This window comes from Hippoglossus hippoglossus, chromosome 15 (assembly GCF_009819705.1).
Source record: "Hippoglossus hippoglossus isolate fHipHip1 chromosome 15, fHipHip1.pri, whole genome shotgun sequence".
Taxonomy (NCBI): Eukaryota; Metazoa; Chordata; class Actinopteri; order Pleuronectiformes; family Pleuronectidae; genus Hippoglossus; species Hippoglossus hippoglossus.
The window spans coordinates 5,219,845-5,232,283 of NC_047165.1; the positions used below are offsets into that span (position 1 = coordinate 5,219,845).

Here is a 12,439-nt window from a genome sequence, read left to right on the forward strand (position 1 = left end):
GTGTGTGTGTGTGTGTGTGTGTTTTGTGTTTTGATGTGGACACAGAACCTCTTACAGTCCGGTGAACCACATCTAAAATCCTCCTGTGTCATGGAAAATATGGGTCACTGAGCCAAATAAAAGCAAAACAATGTGGTGTTCATGTGACAAGCATCTGTGTCTCCGTCCTCAACTTTGAATTCATTTTTCTTTTTACCTCATTCTCATGAATCCATGAAAGTCAGTCATGGATGTCAGTCTTTGTTTACATCTCTTCAACTTCCTCTTCTGCCTGAATGAGCCTGAATACGTGTTTCTCTGATTCGTTAAGAGTCCGTCATGTGACCAGCTCCTCAACAGCAGCAGATCATTGGTGGTAATTACTCTTCTGAAACAAGTGATGCATCTTTTTCTGCAAATGGGAAAGAAACCACACACACATATCACATCTGGTCCCTAACGTGAACTAGGACCTCAGAAGTAACGTCCTGACTCCTTAAAACCACACTTGGTCCCCATGAGGTCTACTGGTCCTGACAAGGTCAGTGTTTACACTGGATAAGGTCCTAAGGAGGCAACACAAACAAGTACACACACACACACACGTACACATTGAACACACTTGACCCCATCCTGACTCCTGGCTCATTTAAAATCTCCAGGTACTTTCCGTAGGGATCCGGCCTCACTTACTGGTAATCACACCACACTCTAAGCCCCGCCTTCATTCCTATTTGGACCAATCGGTGAGGTTCTTTGTGTCAGTCTGAGGTTAATCTGTGATCATGCTGAGGCTGCAAGGTGGAGTAGCTGGTTCCTCCTCTGACTTTCAGGAGATACATTTAAAAAAAAAAAAAAAAAATGGATTCTTGTTTTGAGGCGGTTGGTTGATGTTAACTCCAATTTGAATTCCGTTAACTTTGGTATTTCCTGTTTTGTGCACGCTGATAGTTTCCTGCTCCACTTGAAAGTAGGAGGAAGCTAATGCCTGCTGCACTTTTGCAATCTTAACTGATTTGGAAATATTTTACTCATAAGTTGAAACCACACACCGGCCGTTTAACCAAACGATTTTCTGAGAATTGGGAAACTGCAGAAACGTGCGCGAGGAAACTAAACATGGCGTCATCAGCTGGTTTTGATTGTCTGGGCCATGTTTGGCACCGAAAAAGAAAATCTCAGAAAATAAACATTCACACTGGTATCACATTACACACGTTTGTCCTCCTTCTCTACTGTCCACCTGGCACAGGAGACAAATGTCTTATTTAAGCCATGTTTCAGTTCTAAACACACGCATGTAACATCCGGTTGGTGACGCTTGTTTGGAATTTGCGACTTGAAATCGTCAAGATTCCGATCCAGTGTGTGACGTTAAGATTTTGTCTGTGAAACCCTCCTCACTACAGGATGATCAGTTCAGATCAGGCCGGAATCTACAAAGCCCGAACCTGAAAGCACGACTATCCTCTAGTGCTGGTCCAGCCTGAGATACTTCTGATTCCCATTAAGACAAAATGAATGGGCCGCCGCCTCAAAATGGCTTTTCCCACATGTCTCACACTCACATGCATCTTCCAAATTTTTTTCCATAGAGTCATCCTTGCTGGAATTTTTCTTGGTTTCACTTTCTGTAGCTGGTCGACGACTCTTTCTTTGAAGCAGAGGAGTCGACAAGATGACTTTGTCCACTGAGCTGATTAAAGCCTGGAATCAGTTTGGAGTCAGAAGGAAGAAACACCCGAGTGGAGAGTCAAACAGTTTAATAACTGGAAACTCTGCTTGTAATCGTACGGTAATTATCAACCTGACTGGGTTTACTGCTCTTAATGGTTTTGTAAATGGTCGACAAATCATTTACTGATGCTTTATAGATTTGTTAAAGGTCATTAAGAACTTAAAAGACACAAAGTAGGTTGAAATTGAATCACTAAGTCATTAATGAAGGGTTGTTGGTTCCTAAATTGGTAAATCAGGAGTTTATTTTTATCTGAGGGCCCAACGGTTATTATGACTGATTTATAACTGATCTATAAAGCGCTTGTAAATGATGCAATATCAGTAAATAAAGGTTTTATATGGAGGCGTTTTCGTGGCCTACAGTGTATTTTATAATGTTATTTCATTGTGATTCTTGTTTTATTGTCCCGGACAGGGAAGCTACTTCTGATGCTCATTCAAATTACAAGGATAAACTGCCTCCGACCGAAACCAACAACAATTAACTGTGAGTATCCGCCTTCCTTTCCCTCCGGTCTGTATCTGTGCAACTCTTCCCAGAATATTTCTCTCTTGCTCATACAGATGCACAGTGTGTGTGTGTGTGTCTGTGTGTGTGTGTGTGTGTGATACTGTATGCCCTTCCTTTGCTTTTAAGTTTCACTTTCTGTAGGCGTTGTTTTTTTCCCCAAGCAAACCCACCTTGATCAACACGAATGTCTTTAATACAACTCAGTTATTCTTAAACCAAAAGTTTGAAATTGAAGATGTTAAACTTATTAGCTGTTACCACCTTTGACAGAATAAAGATAATTTACACCATATGTGATAAATAATCTGAATAACTGGATCAGTTGTTCCAAGGTGGTTTGATACTTTAAAAGTGTGTTTTGATTATTTCACTCAAATAGATGTTAATCAGTTTTCTTATTTCTCAGCTGTAAAGAAAATACATTTTGGAGGTTTTGTGGATGAAGTTCACTTTCTGAAGTTTGACTGATTCTTTATTTCTAATGTATGAAGATAAACTGGAAACACTAACCTTCCTTTTTGATGACTAACACTTTCACTCTCGACCTGAAACTCACAATTTATGAAACTTAACTGACCTAATATTGTCCTTCTGTCTCCCTCTATTAATATTTTATTTCTGCCATTTATGTTTCATACTTTTTAGGACCCGAGCACCAACGGTGGGAGGCCCTATTGAAATTGTAAGGATTATTCTTATTTTACTATTGTTTTTGCCCAAATTGAAAAAAATATCAACTTTTTTTGAAAATCCCGTTAATGGGAAAGATGAGGCAGCGGCAGCTGGAGAAACTGGTGTCAATCAGATTTCATTTCTCTTGTGGCCTACTTCTCTTTAGCATTGTATCGATAGCTAGCATGGCACGTTAGCATGAAAGCTCACCATATTGTGTGTCCCGAGCATGACACTGGGATTATTGTCGTCATGCTGATTGTGCGCCGGCACCAAGCATTGGGTTCATCGATCATCAAGTGCCAACACAATGAATCCTGCGAAATTCAACCCTGGCTCCTCATCTTGGCTTCGCTGTAATGTTCGTTCTTTTATTCCTTATCCTTATACTTTAGCCGGGCAATCAGGCTATTGCTCTGATTTAATGCACAATTTGAAGTCTTGTATTAAAGATAGTTTGATCCTCAACATGAGTTTAAATCCACATAAACCTGCAGTTTCGTTAAGATGTGGTGTGAATAGAGTTTTGAATGCTCTACGTGTACCTGGTCTGTTTCGGGGTTAAATGAACTGCAGTGAAACCGGGACTGATGATGGTTCTGAGCTTAATATGACCAATTTCTTTATAATGCCATTATAATAGCTACAAAACTGGTTCCCTATAGCGCACTTGCTATTGGCTGCTGTTCCAACCAATGAGGAGCTGTTGCTTGGTGACTCAGAACTCTTCCCACCAATCAGCTACCTGCCTCTACTTAACCCACTGTGACTCATCTTTTAACACTACGGCTGCTTTCAGACAGAGACAGGAGTTCCCCTGCTGGATTCACCACGAACGAGTGGGGGGGGGGGGACAGACACAAAAATGAAAGAAACAAATAAGAAACAAACAAATATCTTCCAGTGAATGCCACACGTAGAAGACACCGAGCAACGAGTTCAGAGAGTTTGATGACCGATGTCTGTGTGTTGTGTATAAAATCACATGATCTCCGCAGCGGAGTTAATACGTCACTTCCTGCCTCTGTCGGCTGCAGCCGGCGGCTCCACCTCTCGTCTGAGTAACGCCGAGGATTTGTTGCTGTTGTGAACATGTCTGTGCAGAAAACATCTTTTACCCGTAGGTCATGGCAGCCGATTGGTTGTGCTTGTCACTGTCCTCTTACGTGATTGGCTGAGCTTTTTTTGTATGGGTATATTAACACTGGTCTGTGGCTATCTGCTCTTGTGTCTCATCAGGGAGACAAACTGTTCCCATGTGTATATATGAGCTGTTCAAGACCAGGCTTGACACCAGTAGATAGAATCCCAAACTATTAAATCCTGAATAATAAGGGTACGACAACACAAACTCAAAGCTCTTTCTCAGTGTGCCTCATTTACAAAACCACGTGTTGTGCTCATTTATTTGGATGGTGAAGTTAATTCCTAAAGAAGAAAAATCATAAAAAGTAAGAAAATAGGACTGCAGGTCCTTTTGAATGAACACACATTTAACAGACATTAATTTTTGACATAATCGTCTAACACACATTCGTGGATGCAAAGCGAGTATCGTGGGTCAAAGTTCACCGAAGTTGAACTCCATGCTGAGAGTTGCCTCGTCACAGGAAGCAAATGTTTTATTCACTTCCTCACCACGCGCTGATTGGAAGAGAGCAGGAGGAGAAGGTTTGAAACATGTGCGTATGTGTGACAGGGGTGTAAATTGGACATCAGGTAGTAATTTTGATTTTTATTGGGAATAATTTTCATTGACGTCAAAAATTGAAGCCCAAACAACAACACATCCCAGCACTTCCCGGTGATATCATGCACGACAACGTCAGCTCGAGTGTGACTGTGCAGTTTCAGATTACAACATGTCCGCCTATTGTCCCTATGGTCTGTCTAAACAAGAAAGACAGTGCGCTCCCTCTTAACAGAAACCTCACCACTGAGTGTGTTTGTGTGTGTGTGTGTGTGTGTGTTTGTGTGTCTCCTCTCCACAGCAACAAGCTTCTCCTTTTTAGCCTAAGCTTAATCTTAACCCTTCACATGTGGCTTGACATGAGTTGCACAAGACTTGTTCTCACGCAGCGGGTTCAAATCTTTTTGCGACACAGGTTAATGTTTTTTTTAGTGTTTCCACTTATGTTGTTTTTATTTAACAAGTGGATTTTTAAAGGGTAAGACAGGTGAAATGAGAACACAATTTAAATTTCATATTCAAATGATGAACTTTATTTGCATAGCATTTTCTTAACATTGTTACAAAGTGCTCAACAACAAGAAGAACATTGGTCACAAATGACTAAATCTGTCATATCTTCAAGGTGAATACTATTATATTTTATTCATGTTATGTTGCAAATGTTCCATTATTTGGTTTCACATTCTTAAATGCCAATTTGCTAAAGATAATTTTTGATTTTAACCTTTCGGGCATCATTTAATGTTGAAATTGGTCGACAACACACTGCAACAAAAATAGACGTGACATTTAACATCGCTGCCAGCGCACGTCATGCCCCACGCAACTGATGTAAATGTTAACTATTCAGCTACTTCCAAAATAGCCCAATGTGTAACATGTGTCTGTGTGTGTGCACGTGTCAGTGCACGAGTCGACTCACTTGTCACTGAATTGGTTAAACAAATGTTTTTTTTTACTGCACAGTTCTTCATTTCAACAGGTAACTCGAAATGACAACTTAAATATTTTATTATGAGTATTACATTATCTTAAAACTCAATAATCTGTACTCTTACTATCCCAGGTAGAGGTACAATATAGGAAAATATAAAACTAGCTGGTGAAACAGTAAAATGTGGTTGTGAAATTATGAAAAAAACAAAACCCTGTGGCCAAAAATGTTTTTCTTTAAATGCAAAGAGGCCATGTGCAGTGTCAGTGGTTCACTATGTGCACTCTATTTCTTCCTCTTTGTGTAACACATGACCTCAAGAGGGAAAGTCTTCAGATATGGTGATTGGGTAGTTTACCAGAACTAAGCTGACTAATGGGTTTTCTAAAAAAGTAAAAAAAAACAATATCTCAAGATATTGTTAAAACATTATTACGCTTGTTTAAGGTGGAACAGTTGTACTGATAAGTGCAAAGAGCAATGTGTGGTAAATCGTGTTGTACATATATATATAAAGCACATAACTTTAACATCCATTTAAGAGACAAACATTAGATAAACGTGGTCATAAAGATGGACGACACGTACAAAATAGAAGCCTCTTGGGAACAGGTACCGCCATCTTGGAGTCTGCGCAGTGGACAGTCGTGCTGTAACACCTGCCTGACCAATCGCGAGCCAGTCTCAGCTGTCAATCATGCCCTGTCACACCATATATGGCATCAAATGACTTATTGAAACCAGAAACATGAAGACTTGAACAAACATCATACCCGAAATGACAGAAACCCTCTTTGAGAAACATTTATTTAAATTGTACTTCAATTTTAGTGTCTGTTTTAACATGGAGGAGGCCGAGTTTATGACTTATTGTTGTGAAGCACTTTGTTACTCGTGTTGAAAAGTGCTTGACAAATAAAGTTATCATTCTTATTATAGAAATCAAAACATGAATTCAGCATTTCCATCACGTTTTACAACCGTTTGAACTTTTGATTGACACGAGTTAAGTGCGTCATCTCGTTGCACCCTCTTCCTGTGCAGATGTTTTTAAAGTGCGTCAGCAGGAGGATGAATACCTCCAGCTGTTCCTCAACAAACCAAGTCCACATTCATCTGCACTTTCTCTTTTCCTGTAAAAATTAGCATCTCAGAATCAAATGTAGAACAAAGTACAAACTAACTCAATGGACAGGTTTGGTGAAAGTCTGCACTTCACTGCCTCTGTGAATATTTGTCTTCTTTGGCAAAGAGCTCATGAAGAGCTGCTAACTTTCCTTATTAGCGTTGTGAGTCGTAAATAATGATGGGCCGGAGAGAAAAGAGCCCTTTGTCACAGTGTTACACAGTTAAAGACGACACACCCCTGTTTTCCCCCATGAATACTTATGGAAAATCCCTAGACTCACAGGCTGGTGTTGCAAAACATTACAGATTAGATGCTTGTACAGATCCTGGATCAGAAAGTTTGATTTCTCAGTAGTTGATAAAACTACTCTAATAGATAAACTCAAATGAACCACTCAAATGCACAGATGCAAGAAGTCCATCTGTGGTATCTAGCGTGGCTGCAATGTGCAGACAGTTCCCCCAGGCGTCTGCTGCCATTCAAATATGATCAACACAAGGGGATTTCAAAATATTGACAAATTACACAACAGCAACACGTGAGAAAGTAGTTCCACAAACACAAATGAGCGAGAGCATTATATGTCATTAAGTCAAGTTTATTTATGAAGCACATTTTAAACAACCGGAGCTGAGTCTCAATAAACACAAAGAGTAAAAAATAAACAGTTTGCAGTTGAATCATAAAAAAGATTGAGTTGTAATTTGCAAAGCTTTGGAACAGTAAGTGAACCTTTGCCCAGCCTCAGGGTGAAGTGACCTGTCGGGCTTATCTCTGCAGGGAGCAGCTCATACGTGAGATTTCACAGAATTCCTCCCTCGTCACAGTCGCTGTTGTTGAGCTCAGTGCTAGTTGTTAATTTTACCAGTACAGTCCCTGGTATCTTGTCTGGGCTGTAAACCAGCCGGCACAGCTGGCTCTAACCACAGTGCACGGCTGCGAGTGTGTTTTATAGAAGCTTGAGCGTCACATTGTGTCTGTGTGTGCGTGTGTGTGTGTGTGTGTATGTGTGTATCTCAGCCCTGCAGATTTAAGTGTGTCTGTGTGTGTGTTAGTGTATCTCAGCCCTGCAGATTTAAGTGTGTCTGTGTGTGTGTGTTAGTGTATCTCAGCCCTGCAGATTTAAGAGTGTGTGTGTGTGTGTCTGTGTGAGTGCGTGTGTGTGTGTGTGTGTGTCTGTGTGTACTTGGGGAGTGTGTGGCAAGCGATTGCTTTTAGACATGTCAGGGCGTATTCTCAGTCAGTGCTGCTTAAAGGCCTGAGGCACTGAAATGATTGTGACACATACACACACACACGTACTCAGGTTTCACCCTTTAAGTTTGTATCTTCTAATGATGCATAAACACAAACTGATCAAATCCTAAAGAATAAAAAAAACTGCAGTAAAAAGCAAACTAACTGTTTAAGCACTAAATGGCTGAAATCTGCATTAAAAAGCATCCAACAGTCCTTTTGTCTGGGAGGATTCAACCAAAGAGAACTCGAGTAATTCTAAAATGTGACATCATTACAGAGGTAAATGTTTAACTTTAATTTTGTGAAACAACAACACTGAACCCAAACCACCAGAGGTAAATCCCATTCGACCTGTCACACTCACAGACGTGCAGGTGCCAGAGTACAAGTGAACCACATCTTGATTAATATCGGTTTACGGTCTCTTTATCGTCTGACGTGTGCAGCGAAAAACACTCTGCTGACTCACTGCTGCGAGGGAGTTGTGTTACAGTAGCCTCACCTGGGGGGGATGTACCTGTGCTGCACCTGAACTCCAGAGGAAAAACAACTGAAACATCTTCTCTTTTTACGTAACGATTCAGAGAAATTCTCAGACAAATCGAGGCTGGAGAAAAAACCTGTGTGTCTAGTTATCATATCTTAAAATATCCCAGTGGTGCACGTGTTGTGTTATTAAAGTTAGAACACTTGTTGGAAAATATTCAAACTGGTTTGAGATCGAGACAAGATAGATTATCCCGCAGCGGGAGGTTCTCTGCTCAGACGTGTTCACGACAGCAACAAATTATCGGCAGGATTCAGGTGAGAGGTGGAGCAGCAGGCGGAGGCAGGATGGAACTTCGTCCGCGGGGATCGTGTGTTTTTGTTTACAGCTCATCAGCACAGACGTCGGGCTCTTATCGCCACAAACTCTCTTCACGTCTTCGTCTAGATCTGAACTCTTATTCGGATCTGCACCAAATTGCACAACACATATAGATTTAGATAGATTCACAAATTATTCTCCCAAAATGTCTGGAAATGCCCGGAACCACATCCTTCCACCGTCCTTATGTGCCAAACTGTCCGGTAGGTTTTAATCCTACTAACTGACATTGACGTTACAGCTGCCAAACCCAGAAACGCTCTGTAACTTTGGCATTGAGGCGTCTGAGAGTTTGATTTCAGTTTTGATTTCAGTTTAGTCTGTGTTCAGTCTATAAAAACAGGTTTTAAGAAGTGATCTAAAGGACGTCACTGCCTCTTTGAGCCTTATCTCCTCAGGTCGTCGGGATCCTGATGGCAAAGGCACCGTCACCTTTAGTATCCAGCACATCAGTGGTCAACATTTCTATGACGGAGCTTGGGGCTTTGAAAAGTAATCAATTCTAAAAGAGACAGGGGAGAGGAGCAGGGACCGGGGTGATGTGATGTCGTGGGTTAAAACCAGTAAGAAGCAGGTTGCAGATGTTTCTTACATATCCACGTATTTTCTCTTGATTAATATTAAATATTTGAGTCTCATGAGAGCAGTTAAACCAAACGTTCTAGACGTTCTCTACAGACACGTGAAGTGTAGCTTCATCGTGCTCCTTCAAACACAAAAACAACAGACAACTTCCTCAGTGTGTGATGTTTTATTGGTGGAGTGTAATTTCTCACAGGCAGGATTCACTTCTGCTAAACTTTACTCAAAAGGCCCAGAATTTAAAATGTAGAAGTTTTAAATATCTCTTTCCCTCCGTCCTCTCTCACACACACTCTTTCCTGTTCGAGGTTTTGTCCCCATCTTCCTATTTCACACGCTCTCTTCCAAGCGCACACACACACACACACACACACATACACACACACACGCTTCCTTCAGGCTTTTGACAAGTTGCTAATGATCATAAAACGGGTTTAAGGAGAAACACACAAAGGTTTTTAAATGAAAGGTCTCAAACTAAATAAATCTCCGGGTTTTCAGCAAACTTATTCTCTCCTACAGGGGGCGCTTGAACACCTGTACAGTTGTTATCAGTTCCCTAAGTTACATGTCTCTCCCAAAGACTGTAAATAAAGATGGCCGACACGTCTCCACCTCCTCCCACTATCACGAAATGAAGCCACAATAACCTTGATAGGACATGTTGTCATCTTGTGCTGATGGCGTCCTTTTGAGCCAGAGTCTGTGTAGCAGCGATCGGGGGAATGACGCTGCAGTAGCAAAATCCAGCCAATACACATGCCCGACCAATTAGGAGTCAGTCTCAGCTGTCAACCAAGACGTTTCACCCTGGTCTATAGCATCAAATAACGAATTAAAATGTGATGAGGGCGACAGAAACAATCTTTGAGAAAAATGTACTTAATGTTTGACCGTGTCCCATCTGCTAACATGGAGGAGGTAAGATTCATGACCTGCACAGCAGCCAGCCACCGGGGATCAAGACACTTTGATCCCCGTGTGTCTCAGATGGATCAGCTCATCCTAACATGGGTCATCACAGGTCACGTCTTTCTCTCGGTTAAAAGCAATACACATTTTATTTTAATTTAGTTTCCTTCAGGCTTAAAACATGTTGGTTCACGTTTGTCTTTTTTTGTGAATGAACATAATTCAGTTCATCTGGGGACTAACAGGAAAATCTCTCGAGGGGAAAATGTGTTTGGGAAAAGTAAATTGTTCAGGAATGATGCCTGTTTACACTGGTGACCACATTTTGAAATGAGACAATACTGTTTTACTGTGTGACAACAGCCTGAGGGTCATGAAACCCGTGAATACAGACCTGCGAGTGGTTAAAACCCCGAGCGTTCCTCAGCAGGAACAAACACAGGCTATGAAACTATGAATTATGAAGCTATCAAGCTGTTCAAATATAATCAATGAAGTTATTTCTATTTTGTACTCTTTAATAGTATTGTATAAGCCTTTCTGTCTGAGGGATCCTATTGTGAAAATCGAATTTTCCTCACGTTACTTTTATATTTGAGAACAAGCTTAATGGAGATGATTAAAGTTTAATGTTTTTCTGTTTTCTTCTTTCAATCAGTCCCACACACTTGATCCAGAAAATATGATATATATATATATATATTAAAAAATAATGATATGCACAGGTAGAAAAAGTTAATTTTACAGAATAAGCAATGAGGAAAAGTAAAATATTGAATTTCTTATTTCAAGTTCTATATATTTGGTTGTATTTGTGGTTTTTGATTTATAAATAAGTTTATGATTAAACTGTAAATTTAAATTCAACATTTAACATTTCTACAATATTTCTTTGTCATATCGGTATTGGAAATTTTAAACTCTCTAAAATCAGTATTAGCATTGGCCGGCAAATAAACAATATAAGTCTGGCTGTAAAAGTAGTTTTGAGATTTAAGTGTTGGACAAAACAAAGAATCTAAAGACGTTAACTTGGAGTTTGTGAAACTTAACATTTTGTCATTTAATAGACGATTAACTGAGAAAATGTAAATAACATGAATCACATCCTTAAATTACATTGATGCCCTGACTGTACACAATGACCTGGTTTCTATACACTGAATATACTGAATTGTTAGTTAAATTATTAAATGCATTATTGAAATAAAGGGAAGATGCATTAGCTACAACACACAATAAAATCTGTCTATTCTATTGTTTTGAAAAAAGATTCTGCACAAACTGTATGACTGTTATTTACTTGACAGAACAATGGATCTTCTGTGTTCTACAATCAGAACTTTCCAGATCTGCTCGTTTCCCTGTGACGAGCGACTCACACAAGTCTGATTTATTTATAAAGTGTTTAGCTTCCAGGAACACAAGTTACATGACAATAAAAAAATATATATTTCACTATGTATACATAAAAAAATATACATATTACACTTAATTTACATGTAAAATCCCTTACCTTAGTTCCTCTTTCACTCTAAGTCTCTTAATGATTCAACATTTGAAGATAAAGCCTCACAGCAGCTGGTTTTATGATAAATAAATAAAGTTAAACCCACTCGGCTTCAGAGTCTATGTTATCTTTTACTTGTGTGTTACTTCCTGTGGTCACCAGCATTCAGGATGTACTTCACTGGGCGTGGAGCCCACAGGCTGCACAACGTTTGCCAATCCTCAGCACTCGGAAAATTACATCCTCCTGCAGGTGTTTAATGGTCGTCTGGTGCAATGCAACCACAGAATCCCTCCTCACGGCCCCTTCAGAGCCTCATGCATGTGTTCTTCCCTTCAACATTTCAACAAATTCTTCACAAAATCCAGAGCACATTTGTGTGTTTTTCTGAACCAGCAGCTGCAAACCGCGCCTCACAACCCCAGCAGCTCCTCCGCGCTGGCTGCGGTCTCCGTCCACCAGCCAACCATCTCGTGATGTCATTACCCCAAACTGACTCAGCAGCACGTCATCTGGAACACAGCAAAAGGAAAAACATTGTTAGGATGCGGCGAGAGTAGAAAGAAAACGCACAAGGAAAATAAGTTAATAAGCGATGAGAACAGGAGGTGCACATTGCATTAAGTGGTGCTCAGGTATCACAGGAACCCATTATAGTAGAAAGAGTGAC

General features: G+C 40.2%; 2 long non-coding RNA genes across 2 annotated transcripts in view; both read right to left on the minus strand.

The window, feature by feature from the left end:
- Positions 1-8,111: 8,111 nt before the first annotated feature.
- On the minus strand, positions 8,112-10,009 carry LOC117776061. The gene is made up of 2 exons (XR_004616378.1): positions 9,192-10,009; positions 8,112-8,838 (listed from the first exon to the last, which is right to left on the minus strand). It is a non-coding gene; the product is annotated as an uncharacterized LOC117776061 (long non-coding RNA).
- A 2,150-nt stretch (positions 10,010-12,159) lies between these two features.
- LOC117776058 overlaps positions 12,160-12,439 on the minus strand; it is a 32,120-nt gene continuing 31,840 nt past the window's right edge. Inside the window, exon 4 of the long non-coding RNA XR_004616375.1 lies at positions 12,160-12,281. This is a non-coding gene — a long non-coding RNA (uncharacterized LOC117776058). The remainder of the gene's footprint in view (positions 12,282-12,439) is intronic.